A 14,752-nucleotide genomic window follows, 5' to 3' on the forward strand; every position below is an offset into this window, starting at 1 on the left:
GAGGAGACCAAGTCAAAGGAGACCGACATTGCCTTGCCCTCAACAATCCACAGTGTCAGTCACTGTTCCGAGGCCTGAAGGGACAGAATTCAACCCAGGTCAACAATTTATAGAGTTGGTCTATTCAGGGTGGTCTGTGTAGATGAGGGAAGTGGGGGGTGGGGGAGACAAAAGCTTGTTACTCCTAAGGATCCTTTTACATAGATAAACACACACACACACATCTTAGTCATCATATATTTCTTTCATTTTAGCATAGGAAGCGTTAGCCATGGCCTAAAAACCCCAAAGAAGAGTTGACTACGTTTGCATAAACCCAGCAGATGGATCCCTCCCCCAACTTTAAGAAGGAATGCAAAGAGGGTGCCTGGATGGCTCAGTTGGTTAAGCGACTGCCTTCGGCTCAGGTCATGATCCTGGAGTCCCGGGATCGAGTCCCACATCGGGCTCCCTGCTCGGCGGGGACTCTGCTTCTCCCTCTGACCCTCTTCCCTCTCGTGCTCTCTGTCTCTCATTCTCTCTCACTCAAATAAATAAATAAAATCTTTAAAAAAAAAAAAGAAGGAATGCAAAGATTAGAAAAAAAAAGTCTACCAAATTTGGGGTTAAACTATACATCTGAAATAACAGCTCATCTTTAGTGAGTTCTTACCATGTGTCATTATGCAAAGTGCTTTACACACATTGGCACCTCATTTCATTTTCCCTTTACTTTCACAAGCCTATGAGGTCGGAGCCAGTATCATCAATCCCATTTTACAGCTGAGGAAAGGAAGGCTGACAGAAATGAAACGGGTTGCCTAGGGTGATAGAGATGGTGGCTGGCAGCGCCTGATTGGAATCCTAATTTGCCTCCTCTCCCTTCTTAACCATTCCTCTTTAGACGACAGAGAGTTCTGGTTCCAAGGAGGAAAATGAACTAGAATATGGTAATTTAAAAAACAGAACACAAGTATATTTTCAAAAACAACGTGATACCAGCCTTTTAAATTGAGAAAGAAAAAAACACTGGAAAACCATTTTTTTTTAAAAAAAATCCTGACTTCCCAGCCATGATGGGTGGTTATTAACTCATTTCATTACACTAAATTATGAATTTGCTTTTCAATTAAGTGTCTCATCACTGTCACGGCTCTGGCGTGTCCTTTTCCATTTTCCAACTTCATCTTGGAAAGTGAGACATGGTTCGGTTTATGTGCAATCCACGAGACCCAGGGGTTATCTTTTGCCCCTTTTGTTTTCTAGGGCGTCCCTCACTCTGGAGGCCTGGCATTCCTTACGTGTCTGGGGCAATGCCGCAGCAGCGAAGCGCGGGGAAGCCGCACAAAAGACGTCCAACCGCTATCAATGTGGAAAGATCCATTCGGTGCTCGCACGAAACACCCGAGATGACCGAGGAGAGGCGGAAAAATAAAATAGCTTCTCCCAAAGGCTGGGAAATTGGGTGGCCTCTTCTAAGTGCCCACAGAAAACTTAACGGCGATCTTTCTGGACCCTCAACCATCCCAGACGCGCCCAGCCCTCGCGGTCTCCGCCCTTTCAGTCCCTAGAGGCCGGGAAGGGCTGGGAGGGGGGCAGGGCGCGAAGTCCCCGGCCAGGGCTGGAGGCGCACAGCTCTCCCCCGCAGGGCCGCTTCCGCCGGGTCGCCCGGGCTTCATTCATCTGGAAGGCGCCGCGGCTCCAGGGCAGGCTGGAGGCGATTCGGTGGCGGAGCCGGAGCCGCGGCGTTGCGGCCATCCCGCCAGGGAGGGGAGGGGCCGCGCAGCGCGCCCAGGGTGCCCGGCCTTCCCTCCGTCTGCTCCCAGCAGGCGCAGCCCCGCGGCAGGGCCCAGGGGTGGGCCGGGTCCACCGCAGAGCTGCGCCCTCCGGCCTCGGAGCTGCCCCGCTACACCCGCGCCTCCTCCCGTGTGACAGGGCCCGCACGCAGCTTTCCCGCCAGGGTGTCCCCTCCCGCCGGCCCGCGGGCTCCTGCCACACACCCGCGCGCGCGCGCGCACACACACACACACACACATACGCGCGCATCTGTGCCGGCCGGCGCCCTCCTTCCCTTCCCGCAGCCCCGCGCGCCGGCTCGCCCGGAGCGGTCCTCCCGGGGCTCGGCGTCCGGGCGGTCTCGGCAAGCCCCTCCCCGGGGGAGGGAAACGGGCTGCAGCGCGGAGCGGGGCGCGGGGTGGGGCCGGCGGCGGGGGCGTGGCTGGCTGCCCCCGCCCCTCGAGTGAGTGACTGGGCGAGGAGGGCCCCTCCCTCCCTCCGCCCCTCCCTGGCGGTCCCCTCCCTCGCTCGCTCCCAGCCCGCTCCCGCTCGCTCCCTGCCCACTCCCGGGGGGAACGTTCCGCGCCGCGGCCCCGCGGCCGCCGCTTCTTTCACACTTTAGTTGGGAGCTGCGCGCCGCGCTCAGTTACTGGAGAGCTGGCCCCGCGCCGTCGCCTCCCGCACGCACGCACGCGGGCCGGGCTCCGGGGTTCTCGGCGTCTACTCCGAGCGGCGGGGAGGAGGGGGACACCGACTCACTGTGGGGAGCCGAAGGAAGAGGAGAGGAGGGAGGAAGAGAAAAGGCGAGGAGGAAAGGGGCGGGGGGCGGGAGGCTTGCCACCTTCGGCCCCCCCCGCGAGCGCCAAGGTAAGCGTGGCCCCCGCCGACCTCGGGCGGGGCGGGGAGCGGGCGGCGTGGCCCCGCGGCTCGGCTCCCCGGCGAGCCCGGGTGGGCTGGGAGGGAGGCCTGCGGGGAGGCTGCCGCGCCGAAGGGATGGGAGCCGCGGTGGTGGCGCTGCGGGCGCGCGGCCCGGCCCGGGGCTGCTGCTGCTTAGTGCGGGGACGGAAGCTGGGGTGGGGGCGTCTGCTCGCCGGGGCGGAGGGGCTGGGATGCGGTTAGGGCTGCTGACGACTTTCGTCACATTGAGGCCTGGGTGGCTGGTGTGAGACACCCCTCCCTTCCCACCCGCACCGCCCCCCCTCCCCGCCGCCCTCAGCCTGCCTGCTCCTCTCGGAGCTGTGCATGTAGCCACCGTACTTTGCAAGCCAGATCTGGAAAGAGAAAACAAAATTCAGAATCCTGTGCTGAGTCTTCGAGTCCCTTCTCCCGCTCCGACCGATTGATGTGCTTGGGTGGGTGCTGGGATCCCCGGGATTTCTGAAGTTTTGACCTTTTGGGGGTGGCTTGCCTCGGTGCATCTGTTTGCTCACCTCGGTGTGTTTATTATTCGTGCCCATGCGAGGCAGCAGCAGAGGGTGCTTGGGTACTGTACACGGAAGAGATCTCCCTCCCCTCTGCAGGCAGTCCGCGAAGTGTGGCCGCCACGGCTGCTGATGTCCTTCCCCGATCATCCACCCTGCCTCCTCCCCCCACGGAGGGATTCCCTCCCCCCAACTTTACTGTTTGTGTGAGTGAAGTCCCTGGGCTTAAGGGCTCTCATCTCCCATTCATTCCTCTTCTAAAGCTCGGAATTGGCTCAGGCACGTTGGTCAAATTTGAGGTGGCTTTCTTTGCTCCAGGAGTTACATGGTCAAAGATAAAAATACATACACAGAAACACGCATTAATCCTGAGTGATGACAAGCACAGTTGGGGATAGAAGCGATTTGTTTCAGTAGGAAACCTACCTCCCTATGAGGTATCTTCCATCGCATGTGGGTTAGGAAATTTGTTTTAAAATAGATAGTGCTTATGTTGTGTGTGGCTGGAAGAGAGCCATAAGTTCAGCTATTGGAGCAACTCTGAAAGTGATACACCCTGATCATCCAGAATCTTGGTTGAAGACACACGCATGCTCTGCTCTGACTCAGACGTTGGGAGGGGGGGGCTGACACACCATAGATTCCATGAAACACTTTTTTTTTTTTAAGGAAACAGTATGGACTGTTTGGGGAAGTGGCATGTTCATTACACAGAGAAATGTGATGAAAACCTACCTACTCAAGGGGGTGGACTCGCTTTTCACCTAATAATAACCTTTTAGTTTGGTAGAGTTGGAATGTACCAGGGTAGAAGAAAATCATGGGTAGTGTGGGTCTGGGCTATTTAGGTCTCGTGGGGGCTGGTGGGGGGAGAAGGTGATATTTTTGAAGGGTTTTTCAGTCCAAGATGCTCAATTTGGGGGGTTTTCTCCCCTTTTTCATACTTTTAGAGCTGGATTGTAGGGCCAGTAGAACATGTGTGTTGGCTCTCTGGAAATACAATTGAACAGTCATGGAAATTAATTTAGACTTGATCAGCTATTTTTGTTTTGCCCCTTGTGAAATGGGAAGTGTTGGTGATAGGTGAGTGTGTTTATCTGCGTTAAACCATTGCTGGGACCAGCACTTACTCGCTGATCACAAAATGCAGCCCTGAAATGTCACTTCCCCTCACGTTTCCTGCTGGACAAATGGGGTTCAGAGAACAGTTCTGGAGGGCCACTGGGCAAAGCAGCAAAGACAAGCAAACTTAGCTCTTGGATGAACCGATGCCTGGGGAGGAGTGGGTGCTTCTGTGGTCAAGCTTACCTCCCTTGGAGCGTATGTCCCAAGAAAAATGGCCTTGGTTGGTGTGGAAGTCTTTTACCCAACATTGAAAGTTCATCCTGGAAGAACCCTGAGGTTCAAGCTTCCCTCTGCAGCACTGACTCATTTTCACTCTTTTGAGAGAACTGATCATTTTGTTTTCTTGGCTAGTAATTTATCCGTCACCCCTTTCTCCCTATCTTATTTTATCATCTCACATGGATTTCTGGGAATTAATAGGCCACTGTTTGAAGTGGTTTGAGCTTCTTGAAGAATCACAGGGTGCAAATCAAGAGCTTGTTCGTTAATTGGTACTACTTACTGTGACGGATGAAAAATCCTACCAAGGAGGAAGGTGGTTTGCCCGATTATGAGTCTCATTTCCAGGCAGATGGTGCCTCAGCACTGTGCCGGATTTTCCACTAGGCAAGCCTTGACTGTTACATTTCTAGTGGCTTGCTCCAGGCTCTTCATGACCAGCCCCCTTTCTCCTGGATATTTTCTCTCAGAGAGTGAGACACCCCAGGCTGAGAGAGGGCTGGCATGGCCCCTCCCATGAGGTCAGGAGAGACAGGAGAAGGCCGGGACTCGATCATATCATGGTGGTGGGGGGATCCTAAGTGTGATAGATATCCCCAGCTTCACTTGAACTTATCAGTACAACTTGGTGCTACCTGAGGCACATACAAGTACACTTTGGGCTATTTTATGGTCCTTCTTGGGACTTTCAGAAGTCCCATAGCATGGGAGAAGTAAATGTTGTATTAAGTTCTTGTTAAAACATGAAAAGCAGATCGCAATAGACTAGTATAACATACTGCTTAGACAACTGAGAAGACAAGGGTAGGGCCTGTCTGCGGGGGGAATTGCGACACTGAAACTGTATTTTAGAAATTGGTGACAGTTGTGACTTTAAGAGCTCATAATTCAAGGGCTTATCTAAAGTGGCACACAAATTACACATATACATATTCTTAAAGTAGGCAATTATTTAGCTTGACTATCTCAGTTCTGAAGTTTAATTTTACAAGTTACAGTTGCAACAAGAAACAACTTGACATGTATGGTTATGCAATAATGACAAGGGTGGTTGGATGTAAGCTGGGCTAGGATGAACATAAAAATGAGCACCCGACAGCGTCCTCCGTCAGCAAGTATTAAGAAGTTCCTTGGCTTTTTTTTTTTTTTTATGCAATGTGTTCCTGGAAAATGTATTTCCTGGGTTGTAGGCCAGGCACAGAATTTAAAGACTGCCTTCCGTCTCCACTTGTGAAAGGAGAGGTAGCTCCTTCCCGATCTGCAGTGGAAACCGAGAAGATGAGTTGGCCAGGCAACCAGAGGACGGCTAGAAGGCAGGCGGTTTGGGTCATCTTTGCAAACCCCGCAGTAGCCAGCACAATACCTTGTACTTGGAAGTTACTCAGTGAGTGATTGAATTGAATTGAATTAACCTAATTAGTTAAGGTCTGTAATGTGTCAAAAAACTCCTTGGAAATACATTAGCTACGGACTTCCATTTCAATAAATCAGTATGATAGCTTATTAAGAGCTCCGTATTCTGCCTCGGATGGGATTTTTAATTGTTGGAGAATATTTAACAGGCAAGTAAACATACCAAGTGTAATGTCCCCCTCACATTAATCGAATTTCTACTTGGGGGGATCTTGATTGGATTTATAGGTAGTATCCATCTTTAACAAATATTTCTTCACTCGTGAGTGTTGACTTGTGACTATGGTCTTTATCTTTTTAGTCTAAGGGGTTCGGTGAATAACAATGCCTCGTATCCATAGGACGCTTTGTGGTTTCCAGAGAACTCTCATGTACCTTGTCTTACTAAACTTGTGCTCCAGGTGTCCCATGCTGGAATCCCAGAATGTCCCTGGATCTAGGAGTGGGGGAGAGGGTCTGGGAAGGCTCAGGTAGCCCCAGCTCTTGGTTTACCAGGTTTTCCCAAGGGAGGCAGTAATCAATAGTCACTGCTGTTCCCTCTAAAATCACTTAACATGAGGAAAGTGGAGACCTGTCTCCTGCAGGGAGCTCACTAGGCTCCTGGCATCCCGTGGCTCTGCCCCTACATCTGTTCTCACTCTTAGGGCTGCCTTTTACCTTACTCCTTTGCCCAGGGTCCCTTTCACCTTCTAGTCCTTTCTGGAGCTTTAACATGGCTTTCTGTCCCATAGGTTTTCATTCATAGAGGCTCCTGCTTCTTACCCTCCCACCTTACTTTTGCCTGCAGCACTTGGGTATTTTATGTTTGAATCATCTTGTCCAGTATTTTAACCTCATCTCCAGGTCCACTTTCTCCTTGACTCCACCCACCTCCCTGTTCCAGTATAGCCTCTGGCTTCTGGGGAGCTTCTTCCTTCTGCCCCCAGGGCCCCCCTACCTTGTCCCACTTGGGCCCCACACCTCCCTTATTACTCCCACCCACTTCTCTCCATCAAGCCTTTAGATCTTCTAGCACATACCTGCCTGTGCCTGTTTCACAGGCTCATGCCACTTAACAGATGCATTTATAGCATTCATGAGTTCAAGTCCACATGCTTTGTGCCTTGTAGAAAAATGGGATTAGAGCACCCGTGAGTGTAGGGATCTTTTTGCCTTTGTTTTCACTTTTGACCTTACTATGTTTTGGATTTTTCAAGGTTCTTAAGCCATGTAGTAATAGCCGAAGTATTTTGCTTCTTCGCTTAGCTTTTATAGCCTGTGTTGGATAATAAAGGAACATCTCAATGATATTGTTACTTTTAAAGATTTGGACAATAAATCTTGAAAAGCATTTCAGAGATTTTCGTAATGGCACCATTTTAGGGCTTTGCTGTACACCAAAATCTACTGACTAATGACAGAAATAGAATGGTTTATTTAATGTCATCTTCATTACCTTCTTTTTTTCTCCTTTGGTTAAATAAATATTACTGTAATTTAAACCAGATTTTTTTTCTCATTTGTTATGGTTTTACTGCTCTCCATGAAAATTTTATATGCCTGGAGGACACATTTCTGCCAAGTAAGGATTCTTTAGCTAATATTATTAGCTTGTTAGCTAATAAGATCTAATATTACTGGTTTTCCCTGTAAATTTGTAACCTAGGTCGGCCCCATCAGTAGGGAGTCAGTGGGAGAAAAAGTATTAATGGGGACAACTCCTAGAAAAACATATCCTATTGACTCATTACATACATCCTTGGGTTGGTCTTTTTATAAAATTGTACTTCACAAGTAGATCCAACACTAGTTATGCAATATCCTGAGTGCTCCTCGGCTTTTGGAAGACTGTGCTTTAAAGCAGAGCAGAGCAAATGGTTTTTAGGTAAGGATTCCCTTTCTTTGATGAGTCTGTGTTTTATTTGAGTGCGATGGATACCACAGTAGTTCTAGTTCATTGGTAAACCCTATGTTAGGACATATCCCACCTCACTTGGTGACTTAGGATTTTCCCCACTGAGCCGGGTAGGGAAAAGGTCATGAGAAGTTTAGTCTTTGCTGGAGTGTGGGGATTTTTTTTATACCAATCATCACAGATGCTAATGTGTATCATAGCCACTCCTGAAAGCCTCCCCCTGAACCCCAGGTTGACAAAGAGGTCTATATATGGTTGTTTGCAGCGGAACCCCTCTATTGACACTACTGTTTCTATCACAAGAAGATTGAAAGGCCAGGTGTAGAGTAAGGAGATGCTGCAGGCTGCCAGACTGTGGTTTGCAGAGAACTTTTCAAAGACACAGATAGTTAATACATGCCAAGGGGTGACTTCGGCAGTTCTATCGGAAAGTTCTGCCAGAAGCAATTTCCCTAAAATAATTTTGTGACAGTTCTTGCAGTTAAAAGGTTATAAAGGAAGAAGCAACATATATCTCACTGTATGTCTCAGAAAGATATGATTACTATTTTGTTGAAGGAGATGAGAATCCAGGAGCCTCTTTGAGTCCCTTAATATTTGCTGAGAATTCAGATGTTCTGGTTTCTGTGCCAGGAATCCATGGCAGTCTAGACACAGCAACCAAAACAAACCTTGTGCTTATCCTTGGTGGCCTCCCTAGCACCCACCCCAGCCCTGCCTGGGGATCTCAGGTCTCAGTTCAGATCCTGTCTCTGACCGTTTTCTGACCATAGGAATGGTTCCTCCCTTACCATCCATGAATGCCTGTAACCCTTACTTGATGTCTGTTTCTTTCAGTATTAGTTTTTGTTTTCAGTGATGTACTTTTCACTGCCCCACCAAATGATAAGATCTTCTGTCTTGCCCCCTGGGGGTATATTATGCTGAGTAAGTGGCTGTTGGTTGGTTGACAGCTGGTCAGTGGTCTGAGGCTTAGAATTTTTCTCTGTGAAGACCTTGCTCCCATTCAAAACTCCATTTGACCAAATGAGGAAGTATAGTGTGGGATGAGAAAAGATAATGGGAATTTTAAAATTCCTTTGTTGGCCAAGATTAAGGCATCTAATCTTTCTTACTCACTCAGATAATTTGTTAAACAAACATTTACTTTTGTTGATGACACTTTGTGTCATCTCCGTGCCTGGCACTGGAGAGATGCTGGAGATACAGATAAAAAGGCCTGGCCCTGTCTTTGTGGGCTTCTCAGACAAATGAGTAAATTGACATACAAATACATGATATGTGGTGAATAGACGCTGCTTTGGGAGTTGAGGGAAGAAAGCGAATTCTCTCTACAGGTAGGCTGACTTTGCAGCCTGGTTTCCCTGGGACAGCCCTGGTCTATGCCCAGTGTTCCACATAGGTCTTAATATACCCTCTTGGCCCTCAAAAGTCTCCCAGTTTGGGCAATAAATTATGTGATTCCCCAAAATAAAGAAGTCCTAGAAGGCTTCACAGAGGAGGAGGTGTTTGGGATGACACTCAAAAGCTACACAAGAGTCCTCTACGGTATTGTTTACATTTCTAAAAATATTGGAGGGCAGCTAACATTGGCTTTCTAACTTTATTTTTCTCACGTTACTATGGATTCATAGACTAGTTCACAGACTGGCATTTGGGGATAAAAGAGTTTATGGACAAAGGGAAGATGAAGTAGAGCATTTCAGGCGGAAGACACGCATGGTGTGGAGACATGTGGATGTGGGTCCTGATTGATGGCTGGAGTTTACACATGTGACAGAACGCAGTGGGAGATGAGGCTGAGGAACCACACAAGGCTTCATGGTAAACAGTTTGGACTTCATGCAAAATACAAGCAGTGAGAGGTATTGAAAGATTGTAAACAGGGGAGAGACTTCATTTGCATGATAGATAGTTCCTTCCAAGTGTGAGTAGGAGGCTGGAGTCAGAGCAAGGGAACTCTGGTCCCAACTGGGTAAGAGCTGATGGGAACTGAATTAATGCCTGAACATTGAGAAGATGGACAGACAGGAAAGGTATTAGGAAGCAAGATTGGTGGGACCTGGTGACAGATTGACACTGGAGAGCGAAGAAAAGGGTAAAGGATAATTGCAAAATTTTGGGATGGATTGTTCTGTCTTTTGCTGAGATGAAGAATTCATGCAGCAGGAGGAAAGATCATTAACTCAGTTTGGAGTATGTTGAGTTTTAGGTGCTTATATTCTTTTAGGTGGAGATATACTGAAATTCTGGTCTAGATTTCAGAAGAGAGATTTGGGACAGACTTATGGCTTTGATCTCAGTGAGCATTTGTTAGGGAATTATTCCCTAACCTCCATGATAAGGTTAGATCCCTCTTTTCTGTCTTCCAGCTTCACCATACCCCTTGTATGCATGTACTTAACTACTATTATAGTTGCAAATTTATTTTTTGGTTCTTTAAATACCGATTGCCCACCTCCACCCCCCAACTGTAAAGTCCATGAGAGTAAGACTATATCTGTTTTTAATTCTCTTATATCCCCATGACAGCTTACCACACAACTGGGGCCTCGTATATGTTTGGTGAGTGAGTGAGTGAGTGGATGGATGAAAGAAAGAGAAAAGGAAGGAAGGAAAAGAAAGAATTTTTGTAAATTTGGTGGTTGAAGCTATGTGGTTTGATGTGAGATTGCCCAGGGAGAGTAAGTACAAGAAAAGTGCACAGTGAGTTCCAGGCAATACTGACATTTAGGTCTGTGGATGGAAAAGGACAAGGAAAAAGAATGAACAGTGCAGGCCCTCGGAGAGGCAGGAGAGACAGGTAGGCCTGGTGTCAGGGAGCAGGGAGTGTGGGTCACGAATCAGCGTATGGTCAGCATGGTCCAACAGAGAAGTAAAATAATATTGAAGAAGTTTCTCAAAATTTGTAATTCTGTTATTTAATAGAAGTGGAAGTATTTACCTTATGGGTGATTGCTAGATACAGGTACTTAGCACCGTAATACTATGTTAGCTTGTGCTATGCAATGTTTGATGTTCTATCACTGTTAGTTTGATATGTTGGGATTTTGAGGTTTGCTTTATGTAATTTACACCAGCATCTGATGTAGTAAAAATTTGAGGCCATATTTTGGGAGGATGGTGAAATAGTGCAGTGTTTAATCCTTGTGAATTTATGGGTGTGCATATTGATTTAAGGGGGTTAAAATACTTGAGTGCATACATGCCACCAGATGAGAAACCATTAACAGTAAAGACACGTGAAGTTATGACACTATGACCAAGGATGGCTCATTGTCTGATTCTAGAAGCCATGAGTAGCGATGTCATCAAAGCCTTGTCTTGTGAAAAAGAGACTCTTATTGCAGAGTATTTTTACGTGTTTTCGGTCTCCACTGAGAGACTCAGGGTAGAGGTGGCATCATAATGTATTGGAACGAAGCAGGGCTTTGAATTCAGCACTTCTATCCCAATTCTACCATCTTTTGACTCGAGCTTCATGATCTTGAATAACAATGGTAATAATTAACAATAATAATAATGAAAGCTAACATGTATTGAGTAGCTTACTCTGTGCCTGGGTACTGTGCTAAGTACATTACATGAATTATCTTCTTTAATGCTTGCAACAGCCTTATGAGGAACCTTCTACCATTACCTCTACTTTAGGGATAAGGCAGAACTGAGGCTCGGGATCTTTAGGACCTCGACCAAGGTTTTGTAGCCATCAAATGGTGGTGCCAAGACTGGAAGCCAAGCTCTCTGATGATAAAGTCAGGCCTTTAATTACCGACTCCTGGCCAATTCTGTTTTCTGCATACTCATCTCCCCTTCCTGCCACACATACCTATTCCCTTCCCCTCACCTCCTGGTTCTTCCTGAAGCAAATCACAGACATTGTGTCATCTTGCCCATGCATACTAGATTATATTTCTAAATGATAGGACTTTTTTTCTTTTAGTATAACCACAATATCATTATCATGCCTAAAAAAATTCAACAGTATTTCTTTAATATCAGATACCCAATCAGAAAGCAAATTTTCCTGATTGGTCCATAATTATTATCATTATTATTTTTTTGGTCCATAATTATTTTTAATGATTAATTTGTTACATTCAGGATTCAGACAGTTTTCACACCTGAAAGATGCATCTGTCCTTATTTATAGGCTTCCTTTTTCTATTTTTCCCTCTTCTGCTTCTTTCCTGGGAGTTTATTTGTTGAAGAAACAGGGATTTTTTTCTGTAGGATTTCCTGCATTCTGTAGATTGCTGATTGCATCTTCTTTCTTGGTGTTCTTCACTATTTCTGTTTCTCATATTTCCTGTAAGCTGGTAGTTTGATCTAGACTGGAAGCTCGATCAGATAGTTTGGCGAGAGTACATCATACAAAGTGTTATGTACTTCTGTGACAACACTTTAGGAGGCACATGTGCCTTCTTGTTTCTTCTTTTGTGAGGTTAAGACTCATCAGTGGATTTAGGTGTTGTCAGCATGATCTCTCCATTATAAAGTTTCCCCAGGCCCTTCAAAAACCATTGATGGTCATTGCTTAGATACAGTGTTTCAGTAAGGGTTGTAAAATGATGATATCCTGCCATCCATTCTGCATTTGTTAGCTGGAGTTTTTCTATCAAGAAGAAACGAACTGCATCAATTATTTCATTACCTCCGTGTAGCTTATATAGGAAAATTAATGCTTGGTTTTATTCCCTCATCTTAAATAATATTCAGAAAAATGTGTTGATTTTCTAGCATTTTCCAAAGAAGACTAAAGAGGTAAGAGGTTGGTTTTTTTTTTTTTTTTTTTTAGTATTCTGAACTCATGGATATTAACACAGGTTATATGTGTGTTTCAATCCCTTGCAGTTACTTCTTTCAAAGCTCTAATTATCTTTGGCATGTGGAAGACTCTTTAAATTGGCTTCTAAATCCTTTTCACATGACTATAGTGGTCTTTGATGATATTTTTTACTTTCTGGTGTAATAAGATATTTCAGACCTACCTAGTACTTTTTCTACTGCTGATCAGTTTTAGTGGTAAATGGTATTTAGAGACCATAGTCTGGGTGTTAGAAGTTCTCATCGTCTCTGGGCTGGTCATTGTTCAATGGACAGAGTTAGGAAAATATACATATGTATGTGTATAGGTATGTGTTTGTGTATATGTGTGTATGTGTGACCTCTGTGACATATGCCCTATTTCTGTTTAATGTATGCAAACATCTTCATTTTCTTCTTCTTAGGAAAAAGGGTAGCATATTATAGTTCTGCACCTTGTTTTTTGCATTTAACACTGTATTTCAGAGATCACTCTGGAGCCATATATAAAGTTTTTCATTGTATTTTACAACCGCAGAGACTCCAGTGTATAAATACACCACACTTTATTCATTTGGATAGATGGTTGTTCTTAGTCTTTTGCTCTTACACTGTAGTGGAATGATTGTTTTTGTTGGTAGAGGTTTATTTGCAAATCAAACATAAAGCTGGGACTGAAACATTATTTTTCCTTAACTGAATGGACAGGTCAATGGGCAGTGCCAGCATTTTTTTCCCCCAGTTTTATCACTTGTCTTTTCTCTCTGATTCTGTTTTTTTTTTCTTTTTAAATTTTGATTTTTATTGTTTTTTAAAGTTTTTATTTAAGTAATCTATACCCAAGATGGGGCTGGAACTCATGACCCTGAGATTAAGAGTCACATGCTCTTCTGACTGAGCCAGCCAGGCGACCCAGATTTTGGTTTTTTTAATGCAGACTTTTTTCTTTGTTGTAGTCAGTTTTATCAGTCTTTCTTTTATTGCCTCTTGGTTTTGAATCATGATGCAGAAAAAAAAATTCCTTCTAGACCGTACAGCGGCACTGTCCAGTAGAAACCATATATGTACATTTTTAGTAGCCACATTAAAAAGCATGAAAAGAAACAGGTGAAAAGAATTTAATAATAATTTTATTGAATCTATCAAAATATTATTGTTTCAATAACTAATCAACATTTTTAAATTAATGAGATATTTTACATTCTTTTTCCATGCTAAACTTTCAAGAACTGATGTGTGTTTTATACTATAGCACATTTCAATTTGGTCACTAAATTTTCATAATAAATACTTGATCTGTGTTTCGACTTCATAAAATTTGCTGTTGAAAAAATAAATTCACATAACCAGGTTGTCCCAAGTGTACATGAAAGCTTTCCAATAACTGAGTTAAGTATTTTAAAATTTCAATATAAGTTAATTAAAATAAACTAAAACTGCCAATTTAGTTCCTCAGGCACACTTAACTACATTTCAAGTGCTTAGTAGCCACATGTGGATAATGACTACCCTTCTGGACAGTTACAGAGAGTCACCCAAATTTTCTTTTAGTGCCTGTGTGGTTTTATCACTAACATTTAAGTATATGACCCCTTTGGAATTTATTTTGTTGTGTGGGAAAATGGATCCAATTTTCTCTTTTTCCACACGGCTATCTAGATGTCACAAACCACTTATTAAAAGTCTCATCTTGGGGCACCTGGGCGGATCAGTTGTTAAGTGTCTGCCTTGGGCTTGGGCCCTGATCCCAGGGTCCTGGGATCGAGCCCCACATCGGGCTCCCTGCTCCATGGGGGAAGCCTGCTTCTCCTTCTCCCACTCCCCCTGCTTGTGTTCCCTCTCTCGCTGTCTCTCTCTGTCAAATAAATAAATAAAACCTTTAAAAAAAAAAGTCTCATCTCTTCCCTACTGATTTGAGATGTGCCCCTATCATATATTTAATTTCCGTAAGTATTTAATTGGCTGTCTTTCTGCAGTTTCTATTCTGTTCTCTACTGTTTCGATTATAGAGGTGGTATAATATGTTTTAACATTAAAACCATGATGAGCTACCGTTTCATACCTACCAGGTTGGTAAATGTCTGTCAGCATCAAGCACTGGGCAAGGATATAGAGCAGA

The 14,752-nt window shown here is 45.0% G+C and overlaps 1 protein-coding gene across 1 annotated transcript in view; it reads left to right on the forward strand.

Annotated features, from left to right (window-relative positions):
- Nucleotides 1-2,279: 2,279 nt before the first annotated feature.
- CUNH1orf21 (chromosome unknown C1orf21 homolog) overlaps nt 2,280-14,752 on the forward strand; it is a 221,529-nt gene continuing 209,056 nt past the window's right edge. Inside the window, exon 1 of the mRNA XM_028121568.2 lies at nt 2,280-2,622. The gene's annotated coding sequence lies outside the window, so the exon portion shown is untranslated. The remainder of the gene's footprint in view (nt 2,623-14,752) is intronic.

Source organism: Eumetopias jubatus, unplaced genomic scaffold (assembly GCF_037043125.1).
Source record: "Eumetopias jubatus isolate StellerSeaLion01/CBP00866 unplaced genomic scaffold, mEumJub1_p1.0 scaffold_12, whole genome shotgun sequence".
Classification (NCBI taxonomy): Eukaryota; Metazoa; Chordata; class Mammalia; order Carnivora; family Otariidae; genus Eumetopias; species Eumetopias jubatus.